The following is a 19,095-nucleotide window of genomic DNA, read 5'->3' as shown; positions in this document are numbered from 1 at the left end:
GTGAGGATGGAGGAAAGGGCTGGGCAATCTGAGGGTCTGTAAATAATTTTGTGAGCTGTGATTAGCTGCAGGTAGGTGAGATGATGGGGAAGTTTGAGCCAGTTAACTGATTTTTAAGGAAATACAATGATGGGATGGGAAGAGTATTTTGCATTGGTTGCAGATTTGGCAACCTTGTTGTAACAAGTCTCAAGCTTGTTTTTTTAAAGTGTAGAGGATACTGGTTAGGAGAGGAGTGCATAGAGTAGTGAGGGTAAGAGAAAAGTTGAGGCAAGAGTTAGTTTGGTAGAACAGTTGAGATAGTATTTTTGTCAATAAGGGAGCCTAGCTTATAGTTTGTTTTCTTAATATTATTATGGATATGGAGGTCAAATGCCAGCTTTTTGTCGATGATAACCCCTAGTAATTTATTGTGGGAGACAACTTCTGTAGATGTATTGGATTCAGACTGAATGAAGTCTGTCTTGTTGACAAAGAGATTTTTCTTGGGAGTGAATAGTAGCAGTTTTGTTTTATTTGGGTTTAGAGCTAGATGATTATTAGCCATCCATGATTCAGTAGTGGTGAAGGCATATTGGCAGATCTGCAAAACTTCTGTTGTTTATTTAGCAGAGCAAATAATGGTCGAATCATCTGCATATTGTACAACAGATGCATTTGTAAGATGGGTATGCAAGTCATTTATAAAAATGCTGAATAATAGGGGACCTAATATGGAACCTTGGGGGACTCCTGTGGTAGAGTTAAGGAATTAACTACTTATCTAGTAGTATATACTATAGTACTAAATACTTATTTCATGTGCCATGGAGGTTATGTGTTCTGACAGTGCTTGTCACTGCTGTTAAGGTGGATGACACCAGCAGCTGGTGATAAGGAGGCCACTGTTGTGGAGGATGCTAGTCAGAAAGCCATAAAATGATTGACCATTGCACAGACACAGGCCTGATAGGGATGTCTGTACTGCTGTATGTGAAATATCTACATATATATATACACACACACACACACACACACACACACACACACACACACACACACACACACACACACACACACACACACACACACACACACAAGGTGGGTGATGTGAGACTAGAACCCCTGCCTACCTATTAGTACACACTACTCCTCACAGTACTACTTGCACTCCCCACTGGTTACATTTGATGTACAAGTGGCTGCAGCACTACATCACTCTACTCCTTTATAGCCATATGATTATTCTGCCACAGCTGTTTCCACAAGATCATATTGTGTAGCATGGCACATACTGTGAACATCTGTGCACATGTGGCTGGAGAGTACTGCAGGGCTCCACCAGATATATCTAGGCAGTGGAACCATGACTTGAGCAGCCCAAACACAAGCTCTATGATGTTCCTAGCTAGCTTATGTGTGTGCCTCATCATGGCATTCTTCGGTAAGTGTGTGTGCATTTCTGATGGATGTCATCATCCATGGTTCCAGTGCATAGCCAGCGCCCCCCAGTAAATGGCCATATGGGATGTCCCCCTGGCAAACATCTAGTACAGCTGTGATGAGTGCCAGATATGAGACTCATGATAACTGCCAGGGCTGCCAGTGCACACACTCATGATAATGCCCTGGTCATTGCACACAACCTGGCAGTTGATGGAGTAATACCCCTTGCAGTTGACATAGACTCTACCCTCCTCACCAGGCGGTGCTTTGATGTGTACATGAGTGCAGTCTATGGTATGCAGCACCTCAGGGTAGTGTTTTACATGGTGGAAGAGATGCATACTGCTGGCCCTCTCCTCAAGGGTGCAATGTAAATAAATGCGCTCACTGGCATGTGTTTGCATGGCAGCCAGGAACTGGTGAAGTACCCTGGATGCAGATGCCTGTAAGACCCCCATCAGGTCCCCAGTTGATGTTTGAAAAGTACCTGTAGCTAGTATTCTAAGGGCTACACATACCTTTGTTTCCACTGGGATGGGTTTCCCTCTGATGGCTCTTAGTCTGAGTTGAAGGTGGCAAAGCTATGTGAGTTCTTGTAGTATGTCCCTTACACCATGTAGCATTCTACAATCTCCAGCTCATGTAGCTCCTGGAAGGTAACCCGGGGCCTGAACACTCTTCTGCTTCTCAGTCTAGGCCTATTGCCAACACCAGCTTTAGCATTGACCTCAGCCTCTAGCACATACAGATGTAGCAGAGCAGCAGCAGCCCCTAGCATTCTGTCAGTTAAAACTCCCAAGACTGTACTCCAATGGAGCAGAGTATAATGAGAAGTTAGATGGTAGGGTGTATGCATACTTTATAGTGGTATGCTGCAGATGCAGCCTATGTGATTGGCTGACTATGATGCATTCCACCTGCCAAGTATATCATTGAGGGGTTTGAATGGCCCAGCATTAGTGGAAAAGGGCTTAACAGTTATTTAGACATGATTGGCTTTCCCAGGCTATTTCCTTTTTTTTAAATGCCTTCTCTGCTAAGCACTATAGCACAATGTGCAAACCCATGCCACAAGTATAAACACTGCTCAACAGTTTGGCTACACCCCCATTGATGGGCATTCTCAGTTTAAATCAGCTAAAACATGCGTCCCACAGCTAAACAAAGCTTAACAGCACTAGACACATACCACTGCTTAGCTGAGCTGAGCAGCACGCAAACAGAGCTCCAATCTGCTTACACTTAAAGTAACACACACCTTTTTTATGTCAGCTACCTGCTCTACTGCCACCAACATGATTCTGGGGCTACACATGTTTTATCTGCGGACACAGTGGCCCATTTTTGCTATTCATCAGCCCCAGCTCATTTGCATACATATCTTTGCACATAACCGGGATACTTCACTATTCCTGGGCCTGCTTCCTTAGCAACTACTAACATCTACTATTGTACATACTGCCTGTAGGGCACTATAATGCATTATTGTCACATATGTCTTATTTTTAGTTTTTAAACATTTTAATTTTTTTTTTTGCATAATGGCATGCTTGTGCATTACTGTATGCCACACAAGCGTAATATGGGTATTAAAAAATATATATTATTTTATATTATTTTGCATTAGTTTTTGGGCTCGCATGGCATAATTTTGCACATATCTGTGCCTACCATGACATTTCTGACCTTCTAATTTGGCTTTTACAGTCTATGTTCAGTTTTTACATTTCTGTATATGGTTATTTTCTGTGTACACTTCTGACACCAACACAGGTTCTGCACAAATGCCTAGCTGCTTCCTGGATCACAAAACACTCTAATTTGCATGGATTTCACCTGCTTATTAGGTGATTTGCGTGCCATGGACACTACTGTGTCTGCATGCTCATGCATGCCCTTCTGCTCTGTTTACTGGATTGCACTGCTGCCTGTTTCCATGTTAGATCCATGACACTACGCCTACATGGAAGATCAATCGATGTAGGCTTTATTGAAATCCCCCCATGTGTAAAGTGATAAAATCAAAGTAGGTTATCTGTTCTTGAAATGCATTTTCTCAGTAGTTGGTTATCTTGGTTGTCTTTCTGTCATTTAAGTTTACATTCTGACTTTTATTTTTAAGAAAAATCTCTTAAAAAATGTCCTCCATATCCATAACATGTTATGTCACTGTTACAGAAGCACTTCATGTGCATTGCAAAGTCTATAACTCTTAATTGTCTCTGATTTTGCCTAATATCATTGAAGTTTACTTTTCATTTACTCATGATTTTTGCAAAATGCCACTGATTTTGTTTAATATTTTTACCCTGCCCAGCCCATATAAAACTTTTTAAATTTTCTAGTAAATCACTGATGATTACAATCAGGAACTAATGATAGATATTAGAGTGTCATAGTTTATAGTTATTTTTGCTAGGAAAATGCATGCTAATACAAAATCTGTTCCATTAATAACTAACATACTACAGTCAACCCATGTACAGCATGAAAATTATATCTACTTACTAACAAAAAACAGAGGAATGAAACCCAATTTCAGTGCAGGAAAGATCCAACTTTGTATCATTAAAGTGACAAGTGTGATGATGCATAGACAGAAAATACTGCCCATGTATGTCTGTGGAGATCCAAAGTTTGCAGGTAGGAAATAAAAGTAAATCAGAACAATACAATATCCAGTGGATTGTATTTGCAGAGCAGGAAGCCACGCTGTCATTCCAAAAGAAATACAAAGATTGAAGGTAGGTGCAAAAAGAATTGCATGCAGACTGGCCTTTGGTCACCTGTCTCCACAGCATCCCTTCCCCGCACCACTCGGTGCCTCCATCCTGGTCAACCTACACTATCCAGATTACATTTTTCTTCCTTTTTCTCATACTTTGTCTTACTCTTCATTTTTTCCTGTATTCATTCAACACATTAAAAAAAAAACATTTCTTGACTGCAAAAAAATAAATGAATACTGGAAAATTGCCCCTGCTAGAGCAGCACCCTATGCAGCTCCCTAGTTGACCTATGCCTAAGGCCAGCTATGGTTGCACATGATTGTTAATCTCATGTCTTTTTATTTTATATGCATTATTGCTCTTTATTATCTAAGAGAGAGTTATCATTTGCCAACATATGTTATCAAGTTTGGGTCCCGTGTAATCTTAGCTAGATCCTTTTGCTGCACTAGAAGTGAAAACCTTCATTTACTAACATAGGTTAATAAAATGTGGGCCCCATGTCATCTTAGCTAGATTGTTTTGGCCTACTAGAAGTGAAAATATGTATGTGTATAATTTTGCAGTTGGCTTAACTAAGAGCATCAGATAATTGCAGATAAGTGTCTGATCCAGGGTGGTGCCAGAACTACAGTGCCAGGGAGAATTCTGACAGCATTACAAGGGAATTGTGTGTGTGTGTGTGTGTGTGTGTGTGTGTGTGTGTGTGTGTGTGTGTGTGTGTCTGTGAAAATGAATTTTGTGAATTCTCACCTTTAATGCACAATACATTGTCTGTGAATTGTGTGCATGTGTGTGTGTGTGTGTGTGTGTGTGTGTGTGTGTGTGTGTGTGTGTGTGTGTGTGTGTGTGTGTGTGTGTGTGTGTGTGTATGTGTGGGTGTGTCTGTGAAAATAACTTTTGTGAAAGGAAGTTACTGTGGGTTACAAGTACTTGTGGACACTGTGGTTCACAGACAGTGGTGATAAAGGTGCCTGGAGTACTAAGCCAAATATTAAGTTCTTTAAGTGACCTGTTTTCAGTCCATTTTAGGGTGGACAGCTGTACATAGTACCTTTATGCTCTTTCAGCCTAGTTGCATTTTATAAATTCATTATTAATTTAGACTTGTGTGCACTTTCTTCTTTTATTTAACAAAAGAGACCATCCTTCTGGTGCCACCATGGACATTTTTACATTGATGGGACTAGTGCCATCAATCTATAACATTTTATGTAGGGACTGGTGAGATTTAATTCACATCCATCCACCAGTTCTTCACAAGTGGTAATAAACAAGTAGATCTGCTGTCACTGTGTTTATTAATACTGTTTGTAAGGGGTTAACAAGAAAAACTGGGTCTTATCAAGTGCAATTACAAAAGAAATTATTGAAAAATAGGGTTGGGAATGTATGTCACTGTCTTTGTCATTCTAGCAGAAAAGGTAGAAGAGTCCCTCACATTATTATTGGAAATGTTTATAAAGCTAATTAAAGTCTGTTTTGTAGGGCATCCACAAGAAGACTGAGCTTTTAAACTTTTCCCCAAATTTCTGTTTCTTTTGGTATAAAAACAGTTATCCGCACCTCAGTGGAACTCCAAAAGACAGGAAACAGTTGATGGGCTTAACACAGTTTTAATGAAGTAAGAAAGCACAACACATAAACGATACTCCTTGAAAATAAGTTTTTGTCCTCAGCTTCATCAGATACGACTAACAAACTAAATTACATGCCTTAAATAGTTCAATTAAATACAAATTCACCAATAAAAAACAGTGTATAACTAAAATTAACATTTTATAGGCTTTACCCACAGTTCTTTTCACCTCCACTAACATAAATAACTTCATTTACAACAATAATTCTACACTTTAAAAGTTCTTTTTAATACAATTCATAATGTAAAATAAACCTTGTAACTGCTTGCATCAATAAATGTTAAAACAACATCTTTCCTTAAGGGTAATAGAATCATAAACAATACTTGATATGTAAGTTTATAAAATTCAGAAAACACTATTTGTGTGCCATCTACTGACTCTAAAACTCACACCTGTTTCACATTTAAACTAACTACAGAATCTCACTATGCAGGGACTCAACACAATTAAATGCCACATTTGTATAAGTCTTTGTAAATGTTATAATCTTGCCGCTCTCAGCTTTAAAACTGGGGCCAGGGATAAACCGTTTAGTCCATGGAACCTACTGGCTTCTAAAAAAGACACTGCCAGTAATATTCCATGTATTCAATTCTGGACTCGCACATACCACCCCTCATATCCCTTGGGATCTCCTCAAGTACAAAAAGACTAAACGTTCCTTTTCCACATTCTATACTGTGCCTATATAGTGCATTATTAACATTTCTATTACTTATGGCATTCAAATGTTCATATGCTCTCCTTTTCAGCTTCTTCTCGGTTTTTCCTACATAGAATGTCTTGCACTCACATAAGGCAAGATATACAACCCCGCTGGCCTCACAATTACTATAACTCCTTGCCATGAGGGTTCTAGTTCTGGAATCCAGGTGAACTAGCTCAGTATTCATATTGAAAGGGCATTGCGCACATCTCCCACATTTGAATGTCCCTTTCTTTTTTCGGGTTCCACCCCCCTTACAGTCATAGTATCCTTCCAAAACATTTTTGATACTTGTTCCCTTCCTATACACAACTTTAAAAGGGGTTTTAAAGTCTAATTTAAGGTCACTAATTATAATGTACCTAGTCCATTCCCTTTCGATGGTTCTACATACAACACTGGCATCCCCACTAAAATCATTGATGAATGCCGAACCAAAGTTCCCCTCATTCTTAATTTATTTCAAACTTAAATGATCACCCATAGGGCTAACTTCAGGAATTCCCAGGATTGGGGCATATTTGCCTGTCCTCTCACTGTCCACTACCTGTTTCACTTGGGTAATTAAAGTTTCTGGGTATCCACATTCACAAAACATCCCATGTAACACATCACATTCCTTTCTAAATTCTTCATCATTCAAAGTCATTCTACTAATTCTTAAAAATTGCCCTTTTATAATGTGGTTGGATATCTTGCCTTATGTGAGTGTGAGGTTGTATATCTTGCCTTATGTGAGTGCAAGGCATTCTATGTAGGACAAACTGAGATGAAGCTGAAAAGGAGAGTATATGAACATTTGAATGCCATAAGTAATAGAAATGTTAACAATGCACTATATAGGCACAGTATAGAATGTGGAAAAGGAAAGTTTAGTTTTTTTTGTACTTGAGGAAATCCCACGGGATATGAGGGGTGGTATGTGGGAGACCAGAATTGAATACAGGGAACTTTACTGGCAGAATTTTTTAGAAGCCAGTAGGTTCCCTGGACTAAATGATGGTTTATCCCTGGCCCCAGTTTTAAAGCTGAGAGTGGCAAGATATAACATTTACAAAAGCTTTTATGAATGGGGCATTTAATCATGTTGAGTGCCTGCATAATGCAATTCTCTAGTTAGTTTAAATATAAAGCAAGTATAAGTTTTTGAGCAAGTAGATGGCACACAAATGCAAATGCTATAATTTTATAAACTTATATATCAAGTATTTTTATGACTTATTACCCTTAAGGAGAAATGTTGATTTTACACTTATTGATGCAAGTATTTGCAGGGTTTATTTTACATTATGAATTGTATTAAAAAGAACTTTTAAAGTGTATAATTATTGTTGTAAATTAATTTATTTATGTTAGTGGAGGTGAAGAGGATTGTGGGTAAAGCCTATGAAATGTTAATTTTAGTGATACATTGTTTTTATTGGTGAATTTGTATTTAATTAAAGTATTTAAGGCATGTAATTTAGTTTGTTAGTTGTATCTGATGAATCTGAGGACAAAAACATATTTTCAAGGAGTATAATTTATGTGTTGTGCTTTCTTACTGCATTAAAACTGTGTTAAGCCCATCAACTGTTTCCTGTCTTCTGGAGTTCCACTGAGGTGTGGATAACTGTTTTCTAAGCTTCCATTCCACCTTTTTCTCCTTCATTGTGGTTATTAGTTGTTTTTGGAGATGAATGGTGCCTCCAGTATGGTGGGAGCTTCAGGGCTTAGTAGCAGTAACTGTGGTGAGGTTTCTAAGCTAGTGGGACAGCTGTCTCAGTTGATAGGTGTGCTTACACCTCTCTGCCAATCATTTGTTTTTCAAGCACGTTCTATTCCTTGCAACCAGGAAGCTGGAAAGCTTTGTATACCTAGGAGAGCATTATCGGACGATGGAATAAAGCTCTTGCCCTCTACCAGCTCTGTTACTGGTTCATCTCAGCAGAGAGGAGAATGCAGTGGGTTTCTCTAGGCTTTTCTAAGTAGCAATGCGAATGGACTTAACCAGCAAGAAGGAAGCAGCAGCCCTGTGTGGTCTGGAGCTTCGCCAATAAGAGGTGACTGTAATTTTCACAATAAGAGTCAAGTGACTTTGAAAGACTGGCTAACAAGAAAGTTTGACTTTAGTTCTTTAAATGGCCATAATAATGTATATGGTAGTTCATATAATGAGAATATTCAGACCTTGAATGATTTACTTCACAAATATAAAAGTTTGGAAATGGACAATGATTATTTAAATTAATGTATTGAGATAGGTATAGTCCCTAATGGACTTAGAGTGTAAATTTCCCCATAATGTGCAAGATGACTCTGAATTCCACCATGAGTTGGTGGGGATGTTTGATAGATGGGGTTTTGAATTAATGAAAGCCATTATAAAGCAAAATGAGAAGCACATATTACCTTTAATGAGAAATATTGAAAATATTAATGAAAGTGTTGTGAATGACTTGCTTTTTACTGTTGATGAACATAAAAAGAAATATTTTGAACTAAGGGGACAGATTGACAACAGATGTAAGCAAATATGCATTCGGAAAAAAAGAAAGTTGGATAAAGACAGGCAGGAATATTCACAAAAGAGTCACTACCCCAGACCTAGGTTTGTCAACAACCATTTTTCTGGGGAGAACTTGAGCCCCTTGGGGGAAGAAATGGAGGAACAGGAAAATATTCATGATATGAATACAGGGGAAAATGTTATTAGTACCTATGATTACCTCCCCACCATTGAATGACCCTTTAGCATACCCCATCCGGAGGTCAGAAAGGATACTGCACTTACAGCCTGCATACCAGCAATGGGACAAGAGGAGGGGGAGAGGCAGGGGCAGGCGGAGATTTTGAGTGAAAATAGGTTGAATTCTTTTATAGTGAAGGAGGGTTTTAAAAATTCCTACCTACTTCATGCTATTGGCATTGAATGGTTTGAAGAATACCTAAGAGAAGATACACGTTTAAACCCTAATGAGATACATATTTGTATGCAATTGATGGAATTGGTTTTAAAAAATAATTACATTTTCTTTCAGGGAGAAATTTTTCAGCAGACCAGTGGAGTGGCAATGGGGGCAAGGTGTGCCCTGATGTATGCCAACCTGATGCTAATAGTGTGGGAGAAGAAGTTTGTTTTGAACAGTATATATAAGGATTGTTGGGTATTTTACAAATGGGTTTTAGACAATATTTGTATCTTTTGGAAAGAAACATTTCAAATATTCATGGAATTTTATCAGTACATTTCCAAATCTTCTGAATTTTTAAGGTTTACTTACAATATTGGCTATAAAGAAATTGCATACTTAGATATCACTATTTACAAGGAAGGTAATACATTTAATTCAATGCTATACAGGAAGAAGACATACTCTAATTCTACTCTACATTATGCTAGTGCCCATCCTTTCCATCAGAGAAAGGCATTATAAAAGGGCAATTTGTAAGAATTAGTAGAATGACTTAGAATGATGAATTTAGAAAGGAATGTGATGTGTTACACGGGATGTTTTGTGAACGTGGATACCCACAACTTTAATTACCCAAGTGAAACAGGAAGTGGCTAGTGAGAGGACAGGCAAATATGCTCCAATCTTGGGAATTCCCGAAGTTAGCCCTGTGGGTGATAATTTAAGTCTGAAAGAAAATAAGAATGAGGGGAACTTTGGTTCGGCATTCATCGCTGATTTTAGTGAGGATGTCAATGTTGTATGTAGAACCATTGAAAGGGAATGGACTAGGTGCAGTAGAATTAGTGACCTTAAATTAGACTTTAAAACCCCTTTTAAATGTGTCTATAAGAAGGGAAAAAGTATAAAAAATGTTTTGGAAGGATACTATGACTGTAAGGGGGGGGGGTGGAACCCGAAAAAAGAAAGGAACATTCAAATGTGGTAGATGTGCGCAATGCCCTTTCAATATGAATACTGAACTAGGCCACCTGGATTCCAGAAATAGAACCCTCATGGCAAGGAGCTATAGTAATTGTGAGACCAGCGAGGGTTGTATATCTTGCCTTATGTGAGTGCAAGGCATTCTATGTAGGAAAAACCAACAGGTAGCTGAAAAGGAGAGTATATGAACATTTGAATACCATAAATAATATAAATGGTAATAATGCACTATATAGGCACAGTATAGAATGTGGAAAAGGAAAGTTTAGTTTTTTTGTACTTGAGGAGATCCCAAGGGATATGAGGGGTGGTATGTGGGAAACCAGAATTGAGTACAGGGAACTTTACTGGCAGATTTTTTTAGAAGGCAGTAGGCTCCCTGGACTAAGTGATGGTCTAGCCCTGGCCCCAGTTTTAAAGCTGAGAGCGGCAAGATTACAACATTTACAAAAGTTTATAGAAATGTGGTATTTAATTGTGTTAAGTCCCTGCATGGTGAGATTCTGTGGTGATTTTAAATGTGAAATAAGTGTGAGTTTTAGAGCCAGTAGATTGCACACAAATAGTTTTCTATGAATTTTATAAACTTATACATCAAGTATTTTTATGATTTATTACCCTTAAGGGGAGATGTTGTTTTAACATTTATTGATGCAAACAGTTACAGGGTTTATTTTACATTATGAATTATATTAACAAGAACTTTTAAAGTGTAAAATTATTGTTGTAAATTAAGTTATTTATGTTAGTGGAGGTGAAAAGGATTGTGGGTAAAGCCTATGAACTGTTAATTTTAGTGATACACTGTTTTTATTGGTGAATTTGTATTTAATTGAAGTATTTAAGTCATGTAATTTAGTTAGTCGTATCTGATGAAGCTGAGGACGAAAACGTATTTTCAAGGAGTATCGTTTATGTGCTGTGCTTTATTACTGCATTAAAATTGTGTTAAGCCCATCAACTGTTTCCTGTCTTCCATTGAGGTGTGGATAATTGTTTTCTAAGCTGTAATTGCATCTTTTTTTCCTTTGTTGTGGTTTTTTTGGTAGAAAACACATTATAGGAGAAGACAAAAATATTGTACCAGATAGTCCAAGTAAAGCAGGTGATATAATAGGGGTGGAGCACATGAATACAGTTCTAAGAAGTCATCTTTGACAGAAAGATTATTTTTCTGATGGCTTCACTTTTAAGAATTATTTTCATAGATATGGAGAACATGGGTCTCAGTCACTCCAAACTAGAAAAACATGAGAGAGGAGAAGGCAAGAACAAAACAACTAAAGACCATCTATTATTGGAAAGAAATGGACAACATAGGTTCTACCATACATTACATGATATTTTGTTAGCTTTAACATAAATTAGATGATTGGGAGTTGGCATAATGGTCAAGATAATATTAGTCAAGTAATAAATACAATGGAAATGTAAAATGAGTCAAATAATAAATACAACACTGTTGTATTTATTATTTGATTAAATTTACATTTCCAGTCTTGTGGTTTGATCAGAGGTAATTGCTTGTTTGAATAATAGTCAAGGTGTTTATCTCACAGACATAAAGTACAACATTTGATTCTCACATTCAATCACTACCTATTTATTGCATTTTCTGCAGCTCAACAGCACACTCATCTTTAGTGCATAAGACTGTGGACTCTACTCCGAAACTAGATAGCTGGATTAGTTTGGGTGTTGGTAACAATTAATGTGTTTACTTCACAAATACCAGATATAGGGTTTGATTCTTACCTTTGAAATGGAAATGCCAACCATTCTATTACTTAAATACAAACCTATTAGTGGCATGCTGAAACAGAGGTTTACTGGAAAATCATAGCAAATAAGTAAACTACTTCATACATCTATTCAAAAAAAAAAAACAGGCGAAAAGGATTTGAAAATTTTAATCAAGTCATGATGGGATAATTTCTTAAAGAAAAACAAATTAAGTTTACTCAGATAGGGAAATATGACCTGGAGAGTAATCAACTCCATTGGATTATGAAGAGGTGGAGAAAGGGGAAGAATTTGCAATCCATATGGGGATATGACAACAACATATGATCCATAAGAAAAAAAAACAGAATTACAGGGGAAGAGGAAATAAAATTTAAATAACCTGAAACTTTCCAGCAAAGAGAGAAAATCACTCAAGCTTCATGGTGCCATTACCTATGGAAACAAAGTAGACAGATGAAAAATAAAAAGAAATCTGTGCTCAAAAAAGTAGAATACACATGTATCTCCTTGGCTGAAGTGGCATCAAATACAAAAAGGAACAGGAAGGTTTATGGGCAAAAGAAAGATTAGGAGATAAGGTTAGTCCTTCATAAATGATTGTTTTATATTAGAGGGTGTTGGTTAAACAAAGCATGAGAGACAATATTTGAGCATCATCACATACTGTGAATATTTGGAATAATAAATCTTACCAACACTCATCAGTCTTACATACTACCACATCATTCAGCTTTTTTTCTAAAATTAGGAATGAAGCAGAAAATAATCTGGGGCAAAGGTCCAAAATCAGATACACCATCAACATTTTTGGGAGTATTCATTTATGAAGTTGATAGACTTTTTTTTTGTTATGCATGTGTGTTGAACAAGAAGTTTCTAATTATGAATATGGTAAATAAGTAATAAGTCACAAATTACATGCTATACAAGTAATTAGAGGTAATATCAAGGATATCAATAACATTGAGATACAACTGAGAGGTATGCATATCACCACACCTGTGTAGGGAAGACAGGAAAACAAGTCATGCTTGTTACAGATTCACAAGTTCAATGATTATTGCTGAACACCTATGTTTGGGCATTCCTAATGATCGTAACCAATGACAGGAAATGGCAATTAAAGTAAGGAGGACAATGGTGTAAATGGATACAACCTGCATAGCAAAGAACCAGAAAGGAAATATAGATAAAGGAAAATATAACTTCCCGGAGTTCCTTCTCAAAGTCATAATAGTGATCAGGGTATGGAAACTTCAAGGAATATTGTACATATTGGAAAAACATCAGAAGGAAATATTTTCTTTTTTATAAATGGGAATAAAATAAAAACGGCATCTTAATTAATGAAATCTCATCCTTTTTGCATTGTTTGTTTATGTATTTATCATATTCAACTTATAGACTGAAATTATTCTACGGAACAGCCAGGGTGTCATTAATGGCCCACCTTTATGGTGGACTGCATCCTTCATTTGACATGTTATTCACTTAAATATGTTGTTAATGTAATTTGTGTTAATTAATTATTTATTTTTGGTTCTCATCTCTACCCCCTACAATCAACCATGTGCCAGAGCCCCTCTATGATTTTCCACTCTAACTTTTCCAACGCTCTTCTAATTTTTCCCTTCAGACAAGACTGTTTAAGGAGGGGAAACCTTTATTTTATTATTTTTTTTTTTTACATTTGTTTACTGGATAGAGCACTGATCAAACAGGACCAGTTTTAACCTCAGCCTGGATTGAAATATAACAAGTAACAAGAAAAATCATACATAGTAAGTCAAATTACTGCAGCAGAAAGATTTCAAAGCAGTTACTATAATAAATTTAAACTGATTGTTCTATAAATGCTCTTAAATATCAGGAGACTATGTGCATATTTAGAAATGTTTAGAATTAAATGGGAAAGAAGTTCACTGCAAATTACATTAAGAAGGAGAGACATGGTTGTAATAGGTGAGCCTGCTGTGGTGTACATTTGATAGGTGGTTTAAATGAAAGCTGGATAGATGTAATAGAGTTTATGAGTCATGCAATGTCACATACAGTGTTGCATTTACATGTGATTTGTTTGAAAAGTAGATTCTTGAAGAGGGACCTGAAACTAATTCATGTTGAGGTCAGTGGAGGTTGAGCAAGTCTCTGTCAGAATTTGGTAGCAAGAACATTTAAGCTGTGATCTGAAGTTTTGTTATAGGATTATGGGGAACAGGGACAATATTAGATGGCTTTGGAGGCTACAGTAGGTGGGATGTCAAAGAGCTTTAGAAATGAAAGGGGAAGGAGTATCGTGAAAGAGTCACTTAAATACTAGTGAATGAAAAAGGTTGAACTCTGTCTCTCTCTCTCTCTCTCATTGGTGGCCATTTGGCCTTTTTGTTAGACATGCAGTGGTGTTTCAGGTTTTGAACTGTCAATAAAGTGACATATTTTATTAGAAATGTCCCATTTTACTTTGCAGTATCGCAAAGACCATATTCAAGCTTGATAAGGGGACACCCTTTTCATTGGAAGCCCTTGTCAGTTGTGAAAGGAATGGGGACAGCACCTACCTATGAACTTATATCTATATCAAACAAAGCTCCTCATTAGCACTCTTCAAGAAAAATCTTGATGATTGGATGGGAAATAAGAAATTCACCCTGGAAATCACCTCTGTGGCTCTGCTCGACAGGGGCACAGGAAAATAATTTTCTAGGGTGGCGAAAGCCAGGGTACCTTTTTGGCTAAGCTTGTATAGGCTCTAGGGCTGATAGCCTAGTACCTACCTATGAACCTATATCTATATCAAACAAACAAACAAAACTCATTATTTATTTTTGTTCAATTTTTTTCAATGTATGTTTAAATGTACAGAAAATGATCTAGCCAGATTCCCATGTTTTTGAATGTGGTAGTGGTTTCTTTCATGTGATTGTATTAATCTCTGATAATGATGGACCTTGGAGTATTAGATCGATTTTTAAGTTTGACAAACATTATTGTCTTAGTTTTGTTGGTATTTAGGAAAAGCTTTTTAAAAATGATCCAGTCTGAAGGTACTAGCAGGTCCTTTTGAAATTGGCCATGCATGTGTTGTGTTGGTGGCTTTGATTTGAGGACCATCCCCGGATTCACTAATCTGCTGTGCAGGACTAAACTAGTCCTGCACATAAGTGGCAGTTTAAGAGGAGGATGGCGGTGCACCATGCAAAATAATGAAGGCACGCCGCCGGAGCTCCAAATCCTACATTGAGCGTGGATGAGTGCAGGGGGCATGTCTGAGAGCATAGCTCTCAGAATAAACACGCCCCTGCAAAGTAGAACAGAGGATAGTGTAAATAAATGAGCGAAACCACTCATAGGTCTCCGCATATCTCCACCAACTTTCCCCATGTGTTCAACAGCAACAATACATTAAAATAAAATGAAGAAACCCTTGTATTCATTTTTTGAAAACCCTGAGTACAGCTAACCGTAGGTGTGCAGGTTTGCCCATTGCCTAGCTACGGTTAAAGCAGCTGAAAAGGCTGAAGAGGATAGCAAGGGATATATATGCAAATGAAGCAACACAGCAATAGTGGAGTGGTTAGAGCATCCGTCTAACGAACAAGTATTCCCAGTTCAAGTCCCACTGTAGCACAAATCATTTTCCATGGGAAATCTGTATATGAACATCATTTTACATTGTTTTGCTGTATAACCTACATAATAACAATTAAATGTGAACTGGAGTACTGCATGAAATGCACATAAGTGTTAGTGTCATAATGAATAAGGCACAAGTAAGCAGGTCTAAGCACAAATAAGCAGCGGTAAGCGTGCCCAAGTGAGTTTGCATGGGGGTAAGCATTGCCTTCACAGATTAAGCAAATTAGAAGCTGAGCGTAAGAAACTGTATCCAGAGGTTAGTAGTACTTACTGTTGTGCAAACCCATGCACACCCACTTACAACTGCTTTAAAGTGCCTTAATCACTCTGGATCCAACGCGCCATGTTCTGCCCAGCAACAAAATAAACTGTCTCTGCAAGGCTCAAACCCAGGACCGTGTACACTATAGCAACAGTAGTTAACCACCAAGCCATCATAGCAATCAATATGCATGAGGTATCAGCAAACTAAGTCTCACCACAGGAAAATCAAACCAAATGTGAACTGCATTTATGTACAGTGTGATGTTGGATAACCTGCCACAGAACATAAATATGTGAACTGGAGTACTGCAGTAAGCATAGATTGGAGGTGTTATTGTATACAGTGATACAGTGTATGTACACATGAATCACAGATACAAGACACATATATAACCTGTAATGAAGAACAAATCATTGCAAATGGCAAACATAGTGTTAATTAACCATTAAGCAATGCCAACCGCAGCACAGCTCAAGTTAGTAAGTGCAAGGAATGTGTAGGTGAGCCAATTCAATCTCTCTAGTGGTATACCTCTTTAAGCAGTGCCAACCTCACGTAAGCAGGTCTGCCCATAGCTTAGCCTTTTCAAAACTGGCCAATCATGGGGAAGTGCGGGAACATTTCCGTATTTAAACCCCAGAGCCTGGAATACTGCCCATAACTGGTTGCAGCTTCCTACTACAGGTAGAATGTCTGGTGTGGGTGAAGGCACTCGATTTAGAGCACAGCGCTGGCACATCCAGGAGTCAAACATCATGGTATGGCTCCAGGTAAAACACCATGATCAGAGTCCACTGCAGGGCCAGTACCAGGGCTCGCAGTATAAAGCGGAGTCCTGGGACAGTCTCGCCCATGACCTCACCAGTGCCACAGGTAACCCCCAGATTAGTGAGCAGGTCAGGCACCACCATGCTGACCTGAAGCGGTGGAGGGGGGATATACTGGAACAGTGGATCCAGGAGTCTTGGCAGATGCCCAGTGCCTCAGGACTGAGTAAGTACTCATTCTACTAAGTAGTAAATAATTGCCTAGCTTGTGTATACTATGTATAGGTATGGCTAAATATCACAGCATTTCTCTGACAGCTGCAGATGAGTGGGCTGTGAACCAGCAAGCCCATGATGCTAGGCTGCAAAGGCTGAATTGTGAGGTAGGTCAGTAATCAGTCTGCATGTACTGTCATAACAAATAAATATAAGAGCCTTAGAAAGTGTTGTACCAGTAGAAATAAACGTGTAATAGTTTGTGAATAAAGGTATAACCCCTGGAGTGCTTCTGTTTACTCTTCTCTTATATGTTGGCAACTTGTTCCATACTATAAATAGTAATGTTGTTTCCTAAGAAGTGTCACACACACCGTGGTATGCAGATAAAATGGACATGAAGTCCTGCATAACAATGTTGGAACTGCCAAGAGGTCAGTTATATTGTACAAGTTAGGGAGACTTAGATGGAAAACACTTGAAAGCTTTACATCAGTTCCCTGATAGCACAGTGTAATAGTTTGTCACACACAGCAGGGGTCTGAATCCTAGGAGTGCTACTAATTTGTATGCATAATCATACCCCACAACTATACAGATTGTGATACAATGTCCAGATAGAAAGCTGTATGCATACTTACACCCAACAACAGTACAGAATTTGCTAGAATGTTCAAAATGTAAGTTGTATGCAAATTCATACCCCCACAACTGTTCCATTCTGTCCAGCATGTCCAAATAAATGTCTCATATCACCTGCTTGGTACCCTGTTTCCCTGAAAATCCAGTGTGATGTTCCAAGAAATCTAGGCAGCTGTCAATGGCATATAACTGATATTCAAATGTGTACATAATTAGAGAAAGGATACGGAAACAAAACCTGTCATTCTAGCACCTCACCCAAAGTGTATGTCAGCAATACTCAACATATGTTGCATTAACACCTGCAGCCTGTCACGTGTATAGTAACTTATAAACATACCAGTGTACAATATAAGGCTATTGTGTAGTGTAATAATACATGTAAGGGAAAGATCACTGCAGTGACTAAGAATGTTGTGCAAACTACAAGGATATATTAGTTGTTAATTGAAGTCTCTCTCTCACCCCTACCATATGTGCATAGTAACTCAATGACACTCTTCAAGTGGTATGTGTACACTCCAAACTTTTGTTGGGACATATGTCCTAATGGTGTATAAATATTCACATTTCTTACTATGCATGTGCCATGTGAAAATACACCCATATTGGTGGCCAGTTGCCATAAATGAAACCTGCATGCACCTGTAATGGCCACTGTTGCTCCATACATGCATGTATTCTGCTTGCTCTGCAACTGCATTAAATCTGGTGTGTTGGGTTAATGGGAATACCTATGCATGCTGTTATAACTAATCCTGAATGCTGCTGACTGTTACTAACCCATATCTGTCATAAACCTGTGACAACAGAGCTCATATGGGAAGGCCAATCCCAGCGGACCCACCCATCCCACCTCAGCTGGCCATGGCACCGGGCACCAGCACATCTGGGGCCCAGCTTGGGTCCTCCTCCTCCGTGGGCCCTGTGCCACCTTTGAGTGGAACCACTGCATGGGATGGAACTCACCCCCCCCCAGAGCAGGCACGGAGGGGAACCTGTCACCCATCAACAGGTCCGTGCCATGGTGTGTAAGGAGCTTGATCTGGAATATCAAGAGCGGCTACGCCAGCTTGAGGGCTGAGTGGCACTATTAGAGGGTGAGCCTGCCCCTCCTACACAGCCACCAGCACAGCCACGTTCAGGGCCATGAAGATACCGTGGTGACTGCCCATGGGTGGGAATCCTCAGTCCCACTGTTTCCAGTTGGGGGCTCATGGGCTTGCGACTTCCAAACACTCCCCCAGTCCAAGGTGTTTACCCCCCACATGTGTCATATACCGGCCCTGTATATGTCTTGTGTGTCATGTCTGTTGACCTACATAACCTACCTCCCTAAATATACCTACTACCCCTCACCAATATTCCACTCTCACCTGAAAAAAAAGGGCAATCTGGTCCCACAAAAAATTACACCCCACACATAACTGTCCATTTCGCAC

Source organism: Protopterus annectens, chromosome 11.part0 (assembly GCF_019279795.1).
Source record: "Protopterus annectens isolate FY-2018-M chromosome 11.part0, PAN1.0, whole genome shotgun sequence".
NCBI lineage: Eukaryota > Metazoa > Chordata > Ceratodontiformes > Protopteridae > Protopterus > Protopterus annectens.
Note: the sequence above shows the minus strand (reverse complement) of the source record.